The sequence below is a fragment of the Quercus robur genome, chromosome 4, assembly GCF_932294415.1.
Source record: "Quercus robur chromosome 4, dhQueRobu3.1, whole genome shotgun sequence".
Classification (NCBI taxonomy): Eukaryota; Viridiplantae; Streptophyta; class Magnoliopsida; order Fagales; family Fagaceae; genus Quercus; species Quercus robur.
In genome coordinates, this window is record NC_065537.1 from 9,503,016 (window position 1) to 9,524,358 (window position 21,343).

The window sequence follows — 21,343 nt, forward strand, 5'->3', positions numbered from 1 at the left end:
ATATACCAATACTAAGAAACACTATTTGAAAGGAGATTTAATTGGAAAATAATTGTGCTTGCCAAAGGAGGAGTAAAAATTTATAAATTTACTTTTGTAAGTTTGGAATGAAGTATTTTTAAAGTTTATAATTATGGATTCATCACACTTGCAACATTTAACCATTTAAATTTGTTGTTTAAGTACATGAATATTAGGAATTAATCTTATAGCTTTCATCAATCTAGAGGAAGATAAATTTAAAAAAAAAAAAAAAATTCTTAAACATTTTTCTAAATTTTCCGGTGTATCGCACGGGTTAGCGACTAGTAATAGCATAAGCCTTTAAAGAGATGTTGTCACGTTAGGAAAAAGGACCCTTTAAAATTCTGCCACGTATAAAAGTTAAAAAGCAATACATTATATTGTCTAGTAATGCTACAACACTGTTAAAAAGCCTCTCATTATAAATAACCAAAAAAACCGGTTAAAATTAAAAGTACATGGAAATAGAAATAGAGAGGCGATTAGGACATGGGGAGAAGCAGAGAGAGAGAGAGAGAGAGAGAGAGAGAGAGAGAGAGAGAGAGAGAGAGAGAGAGAGAGAGAGAGAGAGGCGATGAAATAGAGAGAGGATGAGATCTGGGATGGAGAGAAAGAAACAGAGAAAGAGGCAAAACGGTGAACAATGCATCGATTGGGCATAAGAAATCAAAAATTTACAAAACACGATTTTGCAGAAACATAGGCAGAATGGTAAACAAAGAAGGCATAGAGAAAGAAACAGAGAAAGAGGCAAAGTTCCTAAGGCCGTCCATTGTGCATCACAATCAAAAGGTAAAGAGAGCAAAGTTCGTCCGAACCACACACCATTCTTTCCCTTGCCAAATTTAGACCACCAGATAGTGGAATCGACAACGACAACGGTACTTTTTTTTCTCAATTTTGTAGGTTTGGGTCTAAAATGTTACTATTAATTGAGTTTTTTTTTTTTTGGTTGGGTAGGTTTAGATTTGATTCGTTTTTGTTTTGGCTTTTTGGAATCTCTATCAAAATGTTTGTTTTCTCAATTTTAGATATTTGCTTTTGTTTTGTTTTTGGTTTTTTTTAGATTATAGAAATTGCTAAAAATATTGTTTTTAGTTTGGGTACTTTTGTTTCTAATGTTAACAAAATTGTTGGGATTAAATAAGAATTGGATTGAATGTTGCATTGATTTTTTTTTTTTTTTTTTTTTTCTGTATACCCATAACCAGTAAAGTTATTGTTATTTATTTATTTTTTCTGAATCTGGGGATTGAATATGAATTAGGTTTGAATTTTTTGGTTGGATTGCTTTAGATTTAGTTATTTGAGTTAAAAACTTAAAATACAATCAAAACTCAAAAGGCTTGAGATACAGAGATAGGAGAGATAGAGTTCGTAGGGCGATTTTTATTTAGGTATATGGGTTACATTAGGTTTTGATTTGATTTTTGAAATTTGGGATTTGTAAGGTTGAATTTATTCAACCATCTAATTGGCTTTATTCCGTGCCAAATTTGCTTGTAATTCAACATTTAGTTACCCTGTATTTAGGTGGGTTTGTTGTAAGGGTAGTGAGTGAGATAGAGTGAAGTTTGCTCAAGAGTGTGCAAGAAAACAGAGACTCGCGGCTGGGACTCGCGGCTGCAAGCCGCCAGAAGCTGCACACGTGCCAAGCATGCTGGAAGATGAACAGTCATGCTAGCTGGAGCACTACAGGACAAAACATGACAACTGGCCATACGGTTAACTCGCGACTGGATCTCGCGACTTGGTCAAGCCGCGAGGTCAAGCCGCGAGCCACCCCTGTTTTGTGAAAACCTGACGTTTCACATTCCTCTCCCACTCCAGTATAAATACCCCTTTAACCCACGATTGAAAGAGAGCTTCCAGAGAGAATTTTGAGAGAGAAACCCTAAAGAAAAACCAGATTGCTTCACCCATAATCTATACCTTAGAGTCTCTTCAAATTCCCTTACTCTCTTCCTCTCCATTGTCAAATCCTTGAGAGGCATTATACCAAACCTGGTTCTCACCATTATCATCTCTGTGAGACAGTTGTTTGGAGTTCTGGGAAGCAGTTAGGAAGGAGCCAATCTTCATTGGTTGATGCTACGGTCTAGTAGCGGAATTCGGGAAGCTAGAAAAGAAAAAGGTTCGGCGCAACCTCGTTGGAGCAAGAAGCTTGGAGGGCTTAGGTGCACTGGGATTAGGCTTGGAGGGTCTATTGCTGTCCTTGTATCCCAACTGTATTTTCTAGTGGATTGATTACTGCTTGGAGGGCGGCGGAGAGGTTTTTCGCCGAGGACTTCGGTTTCCTCTTCGATAACACATCGCGTGTTGTCTTTGTGTTTGCATCTTCCTTCCTCTCTATCTTTGCCTTTATTTTATCTGCTGTGGTTTTATTTTGTTATGGCTTAGATAGTTGTTTAACCAATTTCATATTATAGCATGTGTTAAGTTTCCGCACACTTGTTGTTTGACATATTGCTTGATTTGGTTAAGTTGTTTTTGGGGGTCTAAACGTTCAAAGGTGTTTATACACGTTTTTGAACTTTCAATTGGTATCAGAGCGGGTACACTTGTTGTGGTTTAAATACCTAAGTGTGATCCTTGACCCCTTGTGTTTATTTGCCATGGATTGTGCTTTGTATGCCTCTTTGCATGATTTGGTTGGTGATGAATGTAACATGCCACATGTTTGTGAAAATGCCTCTATGAGTGTTAATCCTCATAAGTGTGATGACATGTTATTTGAATCCATGGGTGTTGTTGACAAACTCTTGAAGAAAAATGCTAAGAAGTTTCAAAAGAATTTGAGCAAGTTATTTTGTGAAAATGATGATTTGATTGTTAAGCTCAATGAATCCAACAAATTGGTTGAGAAATATAAAAAACTTGCTGAAATTTCTCTTGAAAAGCTGAAAGAGTTTGAATGTTTGAATATGGACTTGGATGCTAAACTTGTTTTGTCTAACAAACTTGTTGATGATCTTAAATGTGAAAATGAATCTCTTAAGATGCATGCCAAGTGTTTAATTGCTGAACCTATTGATAAAATGGATGATAATATTTGTTGCAATCATGTTGTGGTACCCGATTTTGTGCCTAGTGTGTGTTCTACCTTAAAGGACAAATCGGTGTACATTCCTCCACATAAAAGAAATCAAAAGGTGGAGAGAAAGGCTGCTAAGTCAAAACCTTCGTTTAGGTCTCAACCTAAGGCTTTGGATGGATCTAAGTTTGTTCCAACTTGCCACCATTGTGGTGTGATTGGTCATATAAGACCTCAATGTCATAAGTTGAAGAGGGAACAAAACCATGTTGCTAGATCCATTCCCAAAAAGCCTAGTGGACCTAAACACATTGTTTGTCACCATTGTGGTGCCTTTGGTCATCTAAGACCTCATTGCTCTAAGTTTCAAGCTCTTAAGAGAATCAAAAGAAAAGAGAAACTTGAGCTTTTTGGAAGTTGTGCTAAAAAGAGTAAACTGGATTTGAGTAAAATAGCATGTTGTTAAAGAAAATGTTTAATGCTCTTAACTCCTTGACTATGTGTATCTCCGGTTCTCATTCTTCCAACTCTCGTCTCGCTTCTCTTGAGACACTCATTCCAAACAATCGTTCCGTTTGGATGAGGAAGGGTTCCTATGGTTGAGCTTTTGCTCTTTTGGTCCTTGATCTAATTCTTTCGATCTTTGTAGGACCCTTCATGCATTAAATGTCATATCTTCATGCATTTTGTGCATCTTGCATTTATTTGTATGCATTGTTTCGTTTTTGATCTTACTTTTATGTTTCTATTTTGTGTGAGTAAAAATCCAAAACCACATAAAAAGTGAAAAATTCAAAAAGTTTGATCGTATTTGTTTGAGCACATATCACATGTGAGTTTGGCCTTGTACCTTTGTACAAATGGCTTTGTGCATTTTCGAGCTTAGCTTGTTATTTTTGCACTTATATCTTTGTGGGAAAAATCTTGACATCTTTGTGTGATTGTTGTAAATCGATCTTCAAGCTTGTCATGAATGATTAGTCAATAGTCATGTTGGTTTTGATACTTGCGTAGACTTGTGCTTATATCTCTTCCCACTCTTTTATTTTTATTGCTTAAAGAGCTCAATAAATGTAAATCTCAAAATGAAAAGAGATAATGAACTGCAAAAGCCGTCGCAAATACTAGTATTCGACTAGGAAAAAGGGAAAGCGACTTAAATGAAATTGTATGATGCCCAAAAGGCCAAAGGCTTGTTCGTCAAATTGAAATATCACAAATTTCAGGCATCGATCTCAAAATGAGATGTTTTGATTCAAAATGATCAAATGTTATGAATTGTAAAGAAGCTAAATGAAAAGCTTCATCATATGTAATCATTTTCTTGTGGGAGGTCATATATGTTCATTTCTATAATTGAGATAGACCACTTGACTTAGCACTAGTTGTGTATGACTTGATTGAATTGATCATTGAAACTTCACTCTAGACTAAGGACTATTCCACATTTGATACACACACACAACACACATGCCTAATGTTCAATGAATGTCTTATTCATTTGTTAGATTGTACTTGTCTAAATGTGATGTGTGTGTGCTCAATCATATATGGTTCAATCCAAAAAGATTTTTGATCATTTTATATGTTTTTGGAAGTGATTTTTATCACTCTTTGAGTTCATGTTTAGTGTTTACTTTGTTTTTTATTGTTTAAATATGTTTTGTTTCGAAAAACAGGTGTCAGAGTTTTTCGCGGCTCAGCTGGCGACTCGCCAGTTGCGAAACCCCAGTCGCGAGCTCATCCAGAAACTTTTGGCGACTCACTCGCGGCTTACTCGCGACTCGCGAAAATTTTCGCGGCTGAAACTCGCGGCTCGCGGCTGAAACTCGCGGCTCGCGGCTTGCTCGCGACTGAACCTCGCGACTCGCCCAGTCGCGAAACGCCCAGAAACAGCTTTTTAAAGGGCTTTTTGTGGGAAACTTGTTTTAAACCTCTCCCATCCTCTCTAAAACCCCTCTTTCAATATTTTTACATCAAAATCCAACCAATTTGAATGGTTTTTCATTCCATTAACATTTCTAAGGTAATTATAAATTCTTTTCATTATTTTTGATCCTTGGATTATGTTTTGGAGAGTTTTGTGCTCTTGGTTGGGATTTTTATCATTGGGGTTGGGAAAACTTATTTTTTGTCAAATTTCTTTATGGGATTGGTTTCTTTTGTTGATATGCATTGGATGTTGGCCCCTTGTGGCAGAAAGAACATGTATTAAGGGTGGATTTCATGATGTTCATGCATTGTTTCACATTATTGTTCATAGTGTGCATGCCAGGTGTTTGATAAAATGCCTCTTAGATATTTTCTCGCTTGTTTGGACTCCGATGAGTACCAAACTATGGGGTTTCTCATGTTTCCTCATTAGGAACATGTTTGGTTCATTAGTTGTGTAGTTTACACACTTTGCCCCACATGTGCATTTTTCATGCATTGGTCATGCATTGCACTTAGCCACCTCTTGCACACACTTTTGTTACCCTTGTCATGCCTTGGTCTTTACCTTATTTCTTCATCCTAGCATATCATGTTTACCTTATGCTTTGTAGCATGTTACTTTGTCTTAGTTTTGAGCTTCATTTTCTCATTTATCTTGCACCCCTCATGCATCATTAGCATTGTTCATACCTTCATCTCTTGCCCTCGTTTCTTCTTGACCCTTTGTCTATTCCTGACAAAAAGGGGGAGAGTATACTCTAGAGTATGTTTCGGAGTATTTTGTCATTTCTATATGACTCTTGTGCACATCTTTAGGGGGAGAAATTCTATTTCTCATGCACATTTATAGGGGGAGAGATATTCCATAGGGGAGATGCATATACCAAGGGGGAGAAGACATTGTGTTATCTAGAAAACTTTGTTCTGTTTGTTTTCTTGTTGGCTTTATGGTGCTTTGAGTTATACTTTGTTGTTCTCATTGCATCATGTTTGTGCTTTGGACATGCATATATCCCTATGCTATTGTGCTTCTTTGAATGCATGTTCGTATGATCATTTGCTTTGCTATGTGATCATTATAGTCATTTCTATATGACTGTTTTGGTGTATGATCAAGTTGCTCACATGTTTCACATCATGTTTACTTGATCACAATTTACTTGTTACATTATACTTGTTCTTTTATTACTTGCTTTACCTTGAGGGTCTAATGTGTTTTGTGCAAGTGTTTCAGGTTACAAGTATATATGTTCTAAGTGCATCACAGCTTCTCATCATTTTGAAGGGGAGAAACTTTAAGCACTTTTAGTTTATATTGTTTAAGTTTTTATTCAATATAATGTGCTTTGTACCCATGTGCTTTTGTAAGCTTTTAGGGTTAATGTGTTATGCATGTGTTATGCATAGTTTGTAGGCTTTATGGTATGTATCTTGCTTAATGCAGCCTTTATGCTATGTTGAAATCAGTACTTTAATCTAAATGTCTTGTATTTTGATTTATGTACTGTCACTCTTGTGCCCTTGTAGGATTGTTCCTAGATGCATATGCCTTGTGTGTTATGCATTGGTTGAGTGTTGAGCATACAAGTGTCTTGCCTTGTGTTTGTTAACTTGTATGTCCTTGTGTTCATTCCAAGTGTGAATGAGCACTGTGATCACTACCTTGTGGTGTTCACTTGGTTGATCAAGCCATGGTTTGTTTATTAACTCCATCTTTGCTTGATCACATATTGCCTGTTTCATATGCATTTATAATTTTCGGCTTACAATGATCATGGTGTATTGTTGTGTTTCAGGAGTATTATGTTCATATGATTCAAGTGCTTCACAGCTTCTAGAGTTAGGTGTGAGTGAGTTTTGTTCAACTGTTCCCAACTCACATGTTAAGTCTAGAGTCTGTTTTAGGGTTTTGTCACGGAATAGCCAAAGGGGGAGATTGTAAGGTTGAATTTATTCAACCATCTAATTGGCTTTATTCCGTGCCAAATTTGCTTGTAATTCAGCATTTAGTTACCCTGTATTTAGGTGGGTTTGTTGTAAGGGTAGTGAGTGAGATAGAGTGAAGTTTGCTCAAGAGTGTGCAAGAAAACAGAGACTCGCAGCTGGGACTCGCGGGTGGACTCGCGGCTGCAAGCCGCCAGAAGCTGCACACGTGCCAAGCATGCTGGAAGATGAACAGTCATGCTAGCTGGAGCACTACAGGACAAAACATGACAACTGGCCATACGGTTAACTCGCGACTGGATCTCGCGACTTGGTCAAGCCGCGAGGTCAAGCCGCGAGCCACCCCTGTTTTGTGAAAACCTGACGTTTCACATTCCTCTCCCACTCCAGTATAAATTCCCCTTTAACCCACAATTGAAAGAGAGCTTTCAGAGAGAATTTTGAGAGAGAAACCCTAAAGAAAAACCAGATTGCTTCACCCACAATCTATACCTTAGAGTCTCTTCAAATTCCCTTACTCTCTTCCTCTCCATTGTCAAATCCTTGAGAGGCATTATACCAAACCTGGTTCTCACCATTATCATCTCTGTGAGACAGTTGTTTGGAGTTCTGGGAAGCAGTTAGGAAGGAGCCAATCTTCATTGGTTGATGCTACGGTCTAGTAGCGGAATCCGGGAAGCTAGAAAAGAAAAAGGTTCGGCGCAACCTCGTTGGAGCAAGAAGCTTGGAGGGCTTAGGTGCACTGGGTAGATTAGGCTTGGAGGGTCTATTGCTGTCCTTGTATCCCAACTGTATTTTCTAGTGGATTGATTACCGCTTGGAGGGCGGCGGAGAGGTTTTTCGCCGAGGACTTCGGTTTCCTCTTCGATAACACATCGCGTGTTGTCTTTGTGTTTGCATCTTCCTTCCTCTCTATCTTTGCCTTTATTTTATCTGCTGTGGTTTTATTTTGTTATGGCTTAGATAGTTGTTTAACCAATTTCATATTATAGCATGTGTTAAGTTTCCGCACACTTGTTGTTTAACATATTGCTTGATTTGGTTAAGTTGTTTTTGGGGGTCTAAACGTTCAAAGGTGTTTATACACGTTTTTGAACTTTCAGGATTATATGTGATTTAGGTTTGGAGAGGGAAAAGATAGAGAAATAAGAGAGAACGTGAGTTCGCTATTCAGAAAAATCGTTCGTAACGAGAGAAATCTGACATCTTCCAGTCAAACCACCAGAAACTTTTATTGGTAATTTTATTTTTTAATATTGCTTTAAATGTTTGAGTTTATATAGTCTTAGGTTTGGGTATTCAATTGAATTAATTTTGAAAGTTCAAATAGTGTATAAAACACCCTTGAACGTTTAGACCCCCAATTACAAAATAACCAGTTCAAGCTTTATGACAAACAACTAGTGTGTGGAAAATGAACAGAAGCTATGAACAGAATTGGTAAACAATCTAAGCCAATTAAAATCACAACCACAGCAGATAATAAAAGGCAAAGGTAAAAGGGAAGGAAGATGCAAACACAAGGACAACACACGATGTGTTATTGAAGAGGAAACCGAAGCCCTCGGCGTAAAACCTCTCCGCCGCCCTCCAAGCGGTAAGTAATCCACTACAAAATGTAGTTAGGATACATGAACAGCAATAGACCCTCCAAGCCTAATCTACCCAATGTACCTAAGCCCTCCAAGCTTCTTACTCCAACGAGGTTGCACCGAACCTATTTCTTTTCTAGCTTCCCGGATTCTGCTACTTAACCATAGCATCAACCTATGTAGATTGGTTCCTTCCTAACTGCTTCCCAGAACACCAAACAGCCCTCTCATAATAATGGATATGGCGAGAAAAGGTTTTGGTAAAAAGACCTCTCAAGGGTTTAACAATGGAGAGGAAGAGAGTTGAGGAATTTGAAGAGTCTCTTATGTGAATGAAAGTTCAAATAGTGTAAAAACACCCTTGAATGTTTGGATCCCCAATTTACAAATTAACCAATTCAAGCTTTATGTCAAATAACTTGTGTGTGGAAAATGAACAAAAGCTATAAAAAAGAATTGGTAAACAATCTAAGCCAATTTAAAATCACAACCCACAGCAGATAATAAAAGGCAAAGATAAAAGGGAAGGAAGATGTAAACACAAGGACAACACGCGATGTGTTATTGAAGAGGAGACTGAAGCCCTCGGCGTAAAACCTCTTCGCCACCCTCCAAGCGGTAAACAATCTACTAGAAAATGTAGTTGGGATACATAGACAACAATAGACCCTCCAAACCTAATCTACCCAGTGCACCTAAGCCCTCCAAACTTCTTGCTCCAACGTGGTTGCGCCGAACCTATTTCTTTTCTAGTTTCTCGGATTCCGCTACTTGACCACAGCATCAACCAATGTAAATTGGTTCCTTCCTAATTGCTTCCCAAAACACCAAACAACCCTCTCAGAGTAATGGATATGGTGAGAAAAAGGTTTTGGTAAAACGCCTCTCAAGGATTTGACAATGGAGAGGAAGAGAGTTGAGGAATTTGAAGAGACTCTTATGTAAAGATTGTAGATGAATCAATCTTGTTTTACTCTAGGGTTTCTCTCTCAAAATTCTCTTTGGAAGCTCTCTTTCTTTTGTGGGTATAAGGGGTATATATACTAGGGTGAGAGAGGAATGTGAAACGTCAGGTTCTTCAAAATAGGGCTGGCTCGCGGCTTGGCCTCGCGACTTGACTGAGTCGCGAGATCCAGTCACGAGATAATTGAATGGCCAGTTGTCCTATTTTGTCCTGTAGTGCTTCCAGCTAGCATGACGGTTCAACTTCTAGCATGCTTGGCATGTGTGCTGCTTCTAGCGGCTTGCAGCCGTGAATTACCCGTGAGATCCAGTCGCGAGACTTTATTTTCTTGCACACTCTTGAGCATTCAACACTCTATCTCACTCACTACCCTTACAACAAACCCACCTAAATACAGGGTTACTAAATGCTGAAATACAAGCAAATTTGGCACGAAATAAAGTCAACAAAATGGTTGATTAAATTCAACCTTACAGTCTCCCCCTTTGGCTATTCCGTGACAAAAACCTAAAACAGACTCTAGACTTAACATGTGAGTTAGGAACAATTGAGCAAAACTCACTCACACCTAATTCTAGAAACTGTGAAGCACTTGAATCATATGAACATGAAACTCCTGAAACACAACAATACACCATGATTATTGTATGCAGAAAATATGAAATGCATATGAAACAGGCATAAAGTGATCAAGTAAAGATGAAGTTAAGAACCAAATCATGGCTTGATCAAACAAGTAATCACTTACAAGGTAGTGATCACAGTGCTCATTCACACTTGGAATGAACACTTGAACATACAAGCTAACAAAAACAATGCAAGTTACTTGTATGCCCAACACTCAACCAATGCATAATACACTAAGTATATGCATCTAGGAACAATCCTACAAGGGCACAAGAGTGACAGTACTTAAAAGAAAATGCATGACATTTAGATAGAAGTACTGATTTAAACAAAGCATAAAAGGCTGCATAAAGCATGGTACAGACCATAAAGCCTACAGATATGCATAAAAACATAACCCTAAAAGCTTACATAAGCAACATGGGTACAAAACACAATATATACTGAATAACATCAACAATATATATATAAAGTAAACCAAGTTTCAAAACCATCCATGTGTTAAGAGTTAGAAACAAAAATACACCAAAACCACAGTGTATTAAACCCATAGTAACAATAAATATCCAAAAACATAAACCTATAAATTTAAAGGATAAGTCTAAAACAAAAGTATGTGTGTACTCCCCCTATTACTATGCACACTTCCCTTTGAGCTTTCTCCTCCTTACTGAATGCTCTCCCCCTTTTTGGCATGAATAGCTAAAGGTTGTTGTCTAACTTTTGTTGAATAGCTTCTAGCTGATTCTCCATGGACTCGAGTCGCATTTGAACATGGTTGTTGATGGAGTAGAGAAGTGTCACCATTTCATCAATGCGTTTCTGAATATTTTCAAGCAAACTACCCACTCTATCAGTTTGAGGATTAGACTGTGCTTGCGGAATGCTAGTTTGTGGAACTTCAGGGATGACACGCGAAGTAGGTGTGGTATGTATAGGTGTCTCTGACTCAGGAGCAGATTGAGTAACCGGAGAGATGTGTGCACTCTTTGGTGTTTTAGAGGAATGACTTCTGCTAGCTTGTAGAGTGAACATGGAAATTGGACGCAGACGGGTCAACATTTTTCCATCTGAGGGAGGAACAATGCCTTCACGAAGAATGAACTTCATGATGAGACTGCAAAATGGAATACATCCTCGAACTGTAGATCGAGCCGCAGTCTTTCTCATGGTTTGAAAGATGTGGGCATAGATATCAAAGGGGCTCCTGTAATAAGATCACAAAGGAATTGAGCTCTTCCAAGACTTATGAAGGTAGTGTTGGACAGTGGGTAGAGATTAGAGAACATGATCAACTTTAGTGTGGTCAGCTCTGGTGCAAACCTTGCGGTGCTTATGGATGTGCCTGTACTAGATACTTCATGATCAGATCCTAGAACTTGTAGAATGTCTTGAGTCTCTGGAGTTTGATCATCATACGGAGTTAGATCCACATTCTGAGGTCTAGTGATGCGGAGAATATCGGCTATGGAGTTCGGGGAGATGGCAAACTCCTTTCCTCTAACCCAGCAAATTAGTTCAACTCCAAGATCACTTGTATTAGAGTAACATTCCTTAACCAGTTCATCCATTGGATCGACAAAATTCCCAAATAAGTTTGCCCAATCTCGTGGTTCAAAGATTCGAGGGATAAAAGTGGTTCCTAAGGTGTCAAACTCAACCACCCATTCCACTATAGGAGATGCCTTGTCAAAAATGTTTGAGTAGATATGTGAGGTAAGCAGGGTTTTGAACCTCTCCAAATTGGAGTCTGTAAGGTTGAATTTATTCAACCATCTAATTGGCTTTATTCCGTGCCAAATTTGCTTGTAATTCAGCATTTAGTAACCCTGTATTTAGGTGGGTTTGTTGTAAGGGTAGTGAGTGAGATAGAGTGAAGTTTGCTCAAGAGTGTGCAAGAAAACAGAGACTCGCGGCTGGGACTCGCGGGTGGACTCGCGGCTGCAAGCCGCTAGAAGCTGCACACGTGCCAAGCATGCTGGAAGATGAACAGTCATGCTAGCTGGAGCATTACAGGACAAAACAGGACAACTGGCCATACGGTTAACTCGCGACTGGATCTCGCGACTTGGTCAAGCCGCGAGGTCAAGCCGCGAGCCATCCCTGTTTTGTAAAACTTGACGTTTCACATTCCTCTCCCACTCCAGTATAAATACCCCTTTAACCCACGATTGAAAGAGAGCTTCCAGAGAGAATTTTGAGAGAGAAACCCTAAAGAAAAAAACCAGATTGCTTCACCCACAATCTATACCTTAGAGTCTCTTCAAATTCCCTTACTCTCTTCCTCTCCATTGTCAAATCCTTGAGAGGCATTATACCAAACCTGGTTCTCACTATTATCATCTCTGTGAGACAGTTGTTTGGAGTTCTGGGAAGCAGTTAGGAAGGAGCCAATCTTCATTGGTTGATGCTACGGTCTAGTAGCGGAATCCGGGAAGCTAGAAAAGAAAAAGGTTCGGCGCAACCTCGTTGGAGCAAGAAGCTTGGAGGGCTTAGGTGCACTGGGTAGATTAGGCTTGGAGGGTCTATTGCTGTCCTTGTATCCCAACTGTATTTTCTAGTGGATTGATTACCGCTTGGAGGGCGGCGGAGAGGTTTTTCGCCGAGGTCTTCGGTTTCCTCTTCGATAACACATCGCGTGTTGTCTTTGTGTTTGCATCTTCCTTCCTCTCTATCTTTGCCTTTACATTATCTGCTGTGGTTTTATTTTGTTATGGCTTAGATAGTTTATAACCAATTTCATATTATAGCATGTGTTAAGTTTCCGCACACTAGTTTTTTGACATATTGCTTAAGTTGATTAAGTTGTATTTCGGGGGTCTAAATGTTCAAAGGTGTTTTGTACACGTTTTTGAACTTTCAGAGTCTTGAGATGACTGAGATGGGAGTTAAGTCCTTTTAGCAACTGGGGTTGATGGATCATCAGTAACAATGTCTTTGCCCTTAGAGGATCGACGAGACATCTACAAGAGAATAGGCACATAGGAAAGAACTAAAAACAGCACCACAAAGGACAGATATCAACTTGATTAGATTCAAAAATGAATGTAAACCATATAAATTACACACATTTTCAAACATAAGTTATGACAATATAGAATGAGGCAGGTGCAATACAATGGTGAAAGCGCAATAAAGCACAGAGTAAGACAAACTTAAAGATAATTGTCAATAAGACAATCTACCATGAGTCTCAAATGCACAATGAAAACCACATATAACCAAAAAAATGGCATTGGGACAAATCAAACAGAAAATTGAATGTATTAAAGTAATACACTCAAGACAGAAGCACACTCATGTAGTGACAACAAAAACACAGTGATACAAGATAGGTAATCCAAAACCACAGACATAAGTAAACTTTCGTACACACAAACGGAGTAAAAACCAAAAAAATACCAAACCCATTTCCCAAAAGAGTATAAACACCAACAAATGCCAAAACACAGAACAAAGATAAGAACATTGTGACCAACAAAACGACACCAGATGAAATCAGCATCAAACACAATCCACCATACCCAGCACACAAAGAGTAAAACGTTTGAACACAATATGACAAAAATAACAACCCAAACAGCAAGAAAGTGACACACAAAACATAACATATGAAGTGAGGAAGAGAAGACCCATACCTTTTCTTGATGATTTTGGGAAGAAATGAAGCAACAATGGAGTTCAAAATGGGTTACACAGAGCGTTTAGGAAGGAGACAGTTGAGAGAGAAGATGAATAGTCACAAAAAGTTTGAGGGAAAACTGAAAAAGATTTTAAAAACTGCCTTCACTGTGCAAAACACGCGTTTTTCTCTACTAAAATGAGTCGCCAACAAGACGCCAGGTCAAGCCGCCAAAACACTCAAAGACAAATTTTTGAAAAATTTTTTCTAAGTGTTTTTTGCGACTGGAAGGTCTACCCGTGAGGGAGTCGTGAGCTAAGTCGCGAAAATCTTTGTGTAACCCTCACGACTGGACCATCCACTTGCGAACAAGTTGCCAAAATTGACACGCGAGCTCACGACTGCGGCATGCGACTTGACTTACCCGCGACTGAGTCGCCAAAACAAGGCAAAAATGTTTTTTGAAATTTTTAGTTTTTGAAGAACAAAATACTTTCCCAAAACACCTAAAACACTCAAAAATCTTTTTGTGCTTGAATCAACAAAGATTGAGCATGTGAAAACACATTTTATCAAATACAATCACACAAATGAATATGGCATTTATTGAACATAAACTTGTGTGTTGTGTGTGGATATCAACAATGTGATAGTCCTTAGTCTAATGTGAAACTTCAATGATCAATTCAACCAAGACATACACAATTAGCACTAGATCTTATGACCCATCTCAATTATAGAAGTATGCCTATATGACCTCCCACAAAACTTGATAACATAACTTGGAGCTTTACATTTGACTCTACTTTCAATCATAACATTTGATCTTTTTGGTTCTTTTAAGACAATCACATCTCATTGTGAGAGTGATATTTGATATTTCACTTTGAAGAGATAGCCTTTGGCTTTTTGAATAAACATTCACTTTAATTTTCCTAGTTGCTTTTCCTTTTTCCTAGTCGAATACTAGTATGTGCGACAGGCTTTTACAGCTCAATATCTCTTTTCATTTGGAGATTTACATTTGGTGAGCTCTTTTTAGTAAAAACACAAATAAAGAGTGGGAAGATATATAGACACAAGTCTATGCATATCTCAAGATCAACAGAACCATTCACTAATCATTCATGACAAGTTTGAAGATCTATTTACAACAATCATATAGATTTCGAGATTTCTCCCACAGTGATAAGAGTGCACAGGAACAAGCTACGCTGGTAATGCACAAAGCCATTAGCACAAAGGTACTAGGCAAAACATGTTTTGAGACAAAACTCAACAATGTCAATCAAATTTTTTGATTTTTAAATTTTTATGTGGTTTTTGGATTTTTGACACATAAGAAGAAAAAGATTGATCAAAAACAAAAATGAACAAAAATATGCACAAACAGACAAACAAATAACCACCAACATAAACAATATGCAAACAATCAAACGCCGTCACAAAGCATATGAAGTATTGATACATGGACATGTTGTAATGCTTATGCATGAGTACCCTTTTTCACCCACACGTCACTTACGTTTGGGGTGATTTTCTTATAGGATTAGGTACGGGAGTTAGGGCTTTCAAACCTTCGTGTGAAGCTTTCCAAACAGTTGGTGAATGCACCAATCATCTTCATCACGTTCATCATTCCAGGATCACCATTTTGATCTCTTGATGGTTCACCAGCCCAATTTCTCCTATCATTTCTAGGTCCTCGTGACCTTTGAGGAGTTGCACTATTCATTGCTCTCAGCTTTTGACAATTTGGTCGAGTATGCCCTTGAAGTCCGCAATGATGGCACACATAATTTGATCTAGGACCTTTTTGTGGTCGTGGACGAGACTTGGCTCAGGATTCAGACCTGCCCACAGATTGATTACGGGGATTCAACAATCGTTCGTTCTCCACATTCCTCTTCTCCTCTATCTTGGGCTTCTCAGCAGTAGGGCCAACTTCAACTGGCTCTTTGGACTTTATAAACTTTACTTCTTTTGTGACATTGCCAGATGAGCTACTCCCTTCGGTATATCCCAACCTGGATTTGTCTGAAACGCTTTTTTGTGATGAAATAACATCATCAAGCTTCTTGGTGGTGACTCTATCTATCTTGGCATTTGCTTGCACAACCTCTTGCTCAAGAAATCTCACTTTTGTGTAGGCTTCTGACAGCTCACCGTTCAGTGTTTCTATCTCACACTTGGCCTCCTTATAGCGAATTAGGAGACTTTTATAGTCCTCCTCTACCTTCTTCATTTTTCTCACAGCTGCCTTTGCCACCCTTGTGTACTCACCCAACCTCTTTAGGGGTGAGTTATAATTGTCTTGAAGATTAGCTGTGTTTTCATCTTCTTCTGCATCTGATTCCCCAACAGCTCCAAATGATTCTTCATCACTATGTACTCCAAGCTCTTGTATAAGCAGTTTCAACTAGTCTAAAGACTCAAAATGGGTAATAGTCATAAAAGTTGAATAATTCCCTTCTCCGTCATAACTTTCCTCAGAATCTGAGTCGGATGAATCTGAGTCACTCAATGTCGTGGCATACACTTTGCCTTTCGATTTTAAATAATTCGGACATTCTTTCTAAAAGTCCATGCTCGTTACATTTGAAACTAGTGACACCTTGTGTAGATTGGAATTCTTTTCCATCTTTCTTTTTGAATTCCCTTTTCTCTCTTCCTGAACTTTGGAATTTTCCTTTATCACCAAATTTGCCATCATTCTTGAATTTCAAGAATTTTCAGAAATTTTTTACAAGGTATGCAACATCTTTGTCAATCACATCTTCTTCCAATGAGTCATGGTCTTCCACCTTTTCATTAATGGTCTTAAGAGCAAGAGATTTACTCTTCCGTTGATTAGGCAGCGACATTTCATAAGTCTGAAGACAACTAACCAGCTCCTGGACTTTTATGTCATCAAGGTCCTTGCTTTCTTCAATCGCTATCACTTTGGCACGAAAACTTTCCAGCAATGATCGAAGGATCTTCCTTACAATTTTAGAATCCTCCGTTTTCTCTCCCAAATTGAACTTGCTTACAATCACCTCATTCAGCTTGCTATAGAAAGAGTCAAAGGACTCATCCTCACTCATTTTTAACTCCTCAAACCGAGTGGTTAGCATCTGCAGCTTGATGTCTTTTACTTTCTTCGTGCCTTCATAAGTGGTCTCCAATATCTCCCATGCTTCTTTGACAACAGTAATGTGAGAGATCCTGTGAAATTCATCTGGAGACACACTACAGAAAATAGTATTGAGTGCTTTATTGTTAGCATTAGATGCGGCGAGTGCTGCCTTATCCCATGTGGATTTGGCTACCTCCGGTCTGGTCTAACCTATCTCAACAGCATCCCAAACAGATTCATCAATGGAACACAGAAATGCTCTCATGTGAACCTTTCAAAAAGCATAATTACTACCATCAAAATATGGAGGTGCATTTAGGGATTAAGACCGATCCATCTCAATAGGGAGTCAAAGATCACACTATGGTAATGAAACCACTAAAAGTGTACCTGCTCTGATACCAATTGAAAGTTCATATAGTGTAAAAACACCCTTGAACGTTTAGACCCCCAATTTACAAATTAATCAATTCAAGTTTTATGTCAAACAACTAGTGTGCGGAAAATGAACAAAAGCTATAAAACAAAATTGGTAAACAATCTAAGCCAATTTAATATCACAACCCACAGTAGATAATAAAAGGCAAAGATAAAAGGGAAGGAAGATGCAAACACAAGGACAACATGTGATGTGTTATCGAAGAGGAAACCGAAGCCCTCGGCGTAAAACCTCTTCGCCGCCCTCCAAGCGGTAAACAATCCACTAGAAAATGTAGTTGAGATACATGGACAGCAATAGACCCTCCAAGCCTAATCTACCCATTGCACCTAAGCCCTCCAAGCTTCTTGCTCCAACGAGGTTGTGCCGAACCTATTTCTTTTCTAGCTTCCTGGATTCCGCTACTTGACCATAGCATCAACCAATGTAAATTGGTTCCTTCCTAACTGCTTCCCAAAACACCAAACAGCCCTCTCACAGTAATGGATATGGTGAGAAAAAGGTTTTGGTAAAATGCTTCTCAAGGATTTGACAATGGAGAGGAAGAGAGTTGAGGAATTTGAAGAGACTCTTATGTAAAGATTGTAGATGAATTAATCTTGTTTTACTTTAGGGTTTCTCTCTCAAAATTCTCTCTGGAATCTCTCTTTCTTTTGTGGGTATAAGGGGTATATATACTAGGGTGACAGAGGAATGTGAAACGTCAGATTTTTCAAAACAGGGCTGGCTCGTGGCTTGGCCTCACGACTTGACTAAGTCGCGAGATCCAGTCGCAAGATAACCGAATGGCCGGTTGTCCTATTTTGTCCTGTAGTGCTTCCTGCTAGCATGACGGTTCAACTTCTGGCATGCTTGGCACGTGTGCTACTTCTGGCGGCTTGCAGCCGCGAGTCACCCGCGAGATCCAACCACGAAACTCTGTTTTCTTGCACACTCTTGAGCATTCAACACTCTATCTCACTCACTACCCTTACAACAAACCCACCTAAATACAGGGTTACTAAATGCTAAAATACAAGCAAATTTGGCACGGAATAAAACCAACAAAATGGTTGATTAAATTCAACCTTACAGTGAAGATTGTGGATGAATCAATCTTATATAACTCTAAGGTTTCTCTCACAAAATTCTCTCTGGAAGCTCTCTTTCTTTTGTGGGTATAAGGGGCATTTATACTAGGGTGAGAATGGAATGTGAAGAGTCAGGTTTTTCAAAACAGGGCTGACTCATGGCTTGACCTCGCAGCTTGACTGAGTCGTGAGATCCAGCCGCGAGATAACAGAACGGCCAGTTGTCCTATTTTGTCCTATAGTGCTCCAGCTAACATGACGCTTCAACTTTTGGCATGCTTGGCATGTGTGCTGCTTCTGGCAGCTTGAAGCCACGAGTCACCCGTGAGGTCTAGTCTTGAGTCTCTGTTTTCTTGCACACTCTTGAGCATTTCAACACTCTATCTCACTCACTACCCTTACAACAATCCCACCTAAATACAAGGTTACTAAATGCTGAAATACAAGCAAATTTAGCACGGAATAAAGCCAACAAGATGGTTGATTAAATTCAACCTTACAAATTTTGATTAAGGATCTATCTTCATTTTTTTTACTTTTTTCCCTCTAAATTACAACCTAAAATACCATTTACAGGACAAAAAAACAGACATCTCCTTCCATTATAGAGCAAGAGGGAGATTAGAGAAGTTTGATTTTTTTAATTTGATTTTAATTGTCAATTTGTCATATACATACTGCTACAATTATTGTTTCTTCGTGTCTTATTCTTATTTCCTTTTATTCATGTTTTGATTTCATGTTAGGTTAAAATTACAGGAAAAAATAATTGTGTTAAGTTGTTAAAATTTTCTATTGCATATGACTAATTGTTAACAATGTTCTATTCAATTTTTATCTATTTTAGATTAGTTCTATGACATATTTCATTTGATGTTTCTTAATGATTGCAAATTGCAGAGTGAATATTTGTGGTGTAAATTTGAAATTATTTTCTAGGTTGTTTAAACTGTATTTTAACTGGTTATTTTTCCTTTTATATTGAGAAGCTATCAAATGGTGTGTTAACCTAACGAAACAGTATAATTTATCCTTTTTTAATTGCAAACATGGCAGAGTTTTAAATGGCTAAACGGTGCAACGTGCGACTGGTTTAATTTAAAAGCTGTATATGTGGCAGCATTTTAAGGGACCTATTTTCCTACATGGCAACACCTTTATAATGTAAACTAGATTGTCACTTATATTGTAAACAGTAGGTTCTTCTCCATTGTTATATATAAACTTTACTAATGTTTAGAATGTTCTAATATTATAGATTCATCTCGCAATGAAGTACAAAACTTTGAAGCAGATATCAGTGAATGTGGGATGCAGTTAACATAGCAAACAACCATGATTTGATCAATATTTCTATGATTTCAGTTGACTAATAGGTAAGTTTAAAGTTTTTTTTAAACAGAAAATAATATTTAAAAAAATGGATACAAAAATATAAAAAACATTTCCCATATCTGTTGGAACTTAATATTATAAGCATCAATAGTTGAATATAGGGAAGAAAAAAAGGAGAAAGCTTACATTTTTGGTCATGCTTTCTTTAGGTTTGTTTAAGAAGTTGGTCTGATTGCTATGGGGAGTTATTGATGATCTTAGCCCTCTTGGGTTTGTGAGAAAGGAGGAAACTTTCTGTATTTTTGGGGTACAAAAGGGTTCTGTTTATGGAGTGGGCAGCAACAGAAACTTACCAAAAAAAATGCCCCCTTTTGTAAAATATGTTACTATCTAATTTTATAAAGAACATTTTCCTACCATTGAGTTGGCTTATCTGATTTGGAGTATATGTAGTTTTTTTTTAATCTAATCCACATATGTAAAGGGTTTGTAATGTTTCCTTCCTTAGAGGTATAGAGTATGGATATATACACTTCACATGAAACTGTAATTTGTGTATACACCAATTTTACTAATAATAGAATATTTTTTGCTGTGATTGTTTAAATTTGAGCTATGAAAACAAGCGATTGTATGAAATTATTGCTCTTCATAGATCATACAAATATTGTCAAAATATTGTTGCAAACCACACAAATTGGTTTGCTTTTGGCGAACTACAAGTTTTGGTATGAATTTAAAAAATGATCAGCTCATATAAATTCAATTTTAGGAGTGTCAACTTTCCTAGAAGTTCGTGCCCTCTTATGTTAATAGACTATAATTTACATTTTAGACTTGAGGAAAATTAATCTTTAATTTCATTAATTTAGTTTCTGTTGTCTTAAGTAGCATGTGTTCGATGAGGTTCTTAGAGGAATCCACACATTTTACAAAATTCCACTCAAAGGCATTATTTCAACTTAGCTCTTTGAACAAAATTACATATTATTTGCATTTCCTATTGCTTACTAAAGTTAAGGACACTATGCTTTGCTGATGAAATTGACCACCTCATGTGTTCTGAAAATAAAAACACAAGAACATGATTTGATTGTTATAGTTGCTTTTATTAGTTTAAATTTTAAAGAGGATTCTCCTTGCTATTTTTTGGCTTTTATTATACTTTTATAGAAGTTATTATATTCAGCTATAGTGACCATGCTTGCTAAATCTGGTACAAATATTTCAAATATGTGATAGAAATTATTATATACAAGGTACTTTCTCCGTTTCTTTTTTACTTTTTACAATTTAGTGCACATGTCAAGTCTTAATGATATTGATAATTAATTGCTATATATTGTCTTAGTTCATACTCTGTTAAGAGCATACCCAATTGCTTATGAAAAAAAAATGCATTGTCTCACCAAGAGAGAATAAAAAAAGGAAAAGAAAGAATGCATAGGCTATACAGTATCATCTAAAAATACATGATACTATAAGAATGTTTAAAACTTGCTACAGGAATGCGAGACCAATTATGTAATGCTCCGTTTTTCTATTTTTATTTTTATTTATGAAAATCCTTACGTACTTTACATTTCATCGAGTTTTAAAGGACTAGATGAGCATAGAAGTAATACAATGCTTGAATGAA

General features: G+C 37.6%; 1 long non-coding RNA gene across 1 annotated transcript; it reads left to right on the plus strand.

Moving 5' to 3' along the window:
• Positions 1–719: 719 nt before the first annotated feature.
• Positions 720–20,170, plus strand: LOC126720530 (uncharacterized). Its single transcript, XR_007653480.1, has 3 exons — positions 720–816; positions 19,628–19,745; positions 19,914–20,170. It is a non-coding gene; the product is annotated as an uncharacterized LOC126720530 (long non-coding RNA).
• The last annotated feature ends 1,173 nt before the right edge of the window (positions 20,171–21,343 follow it).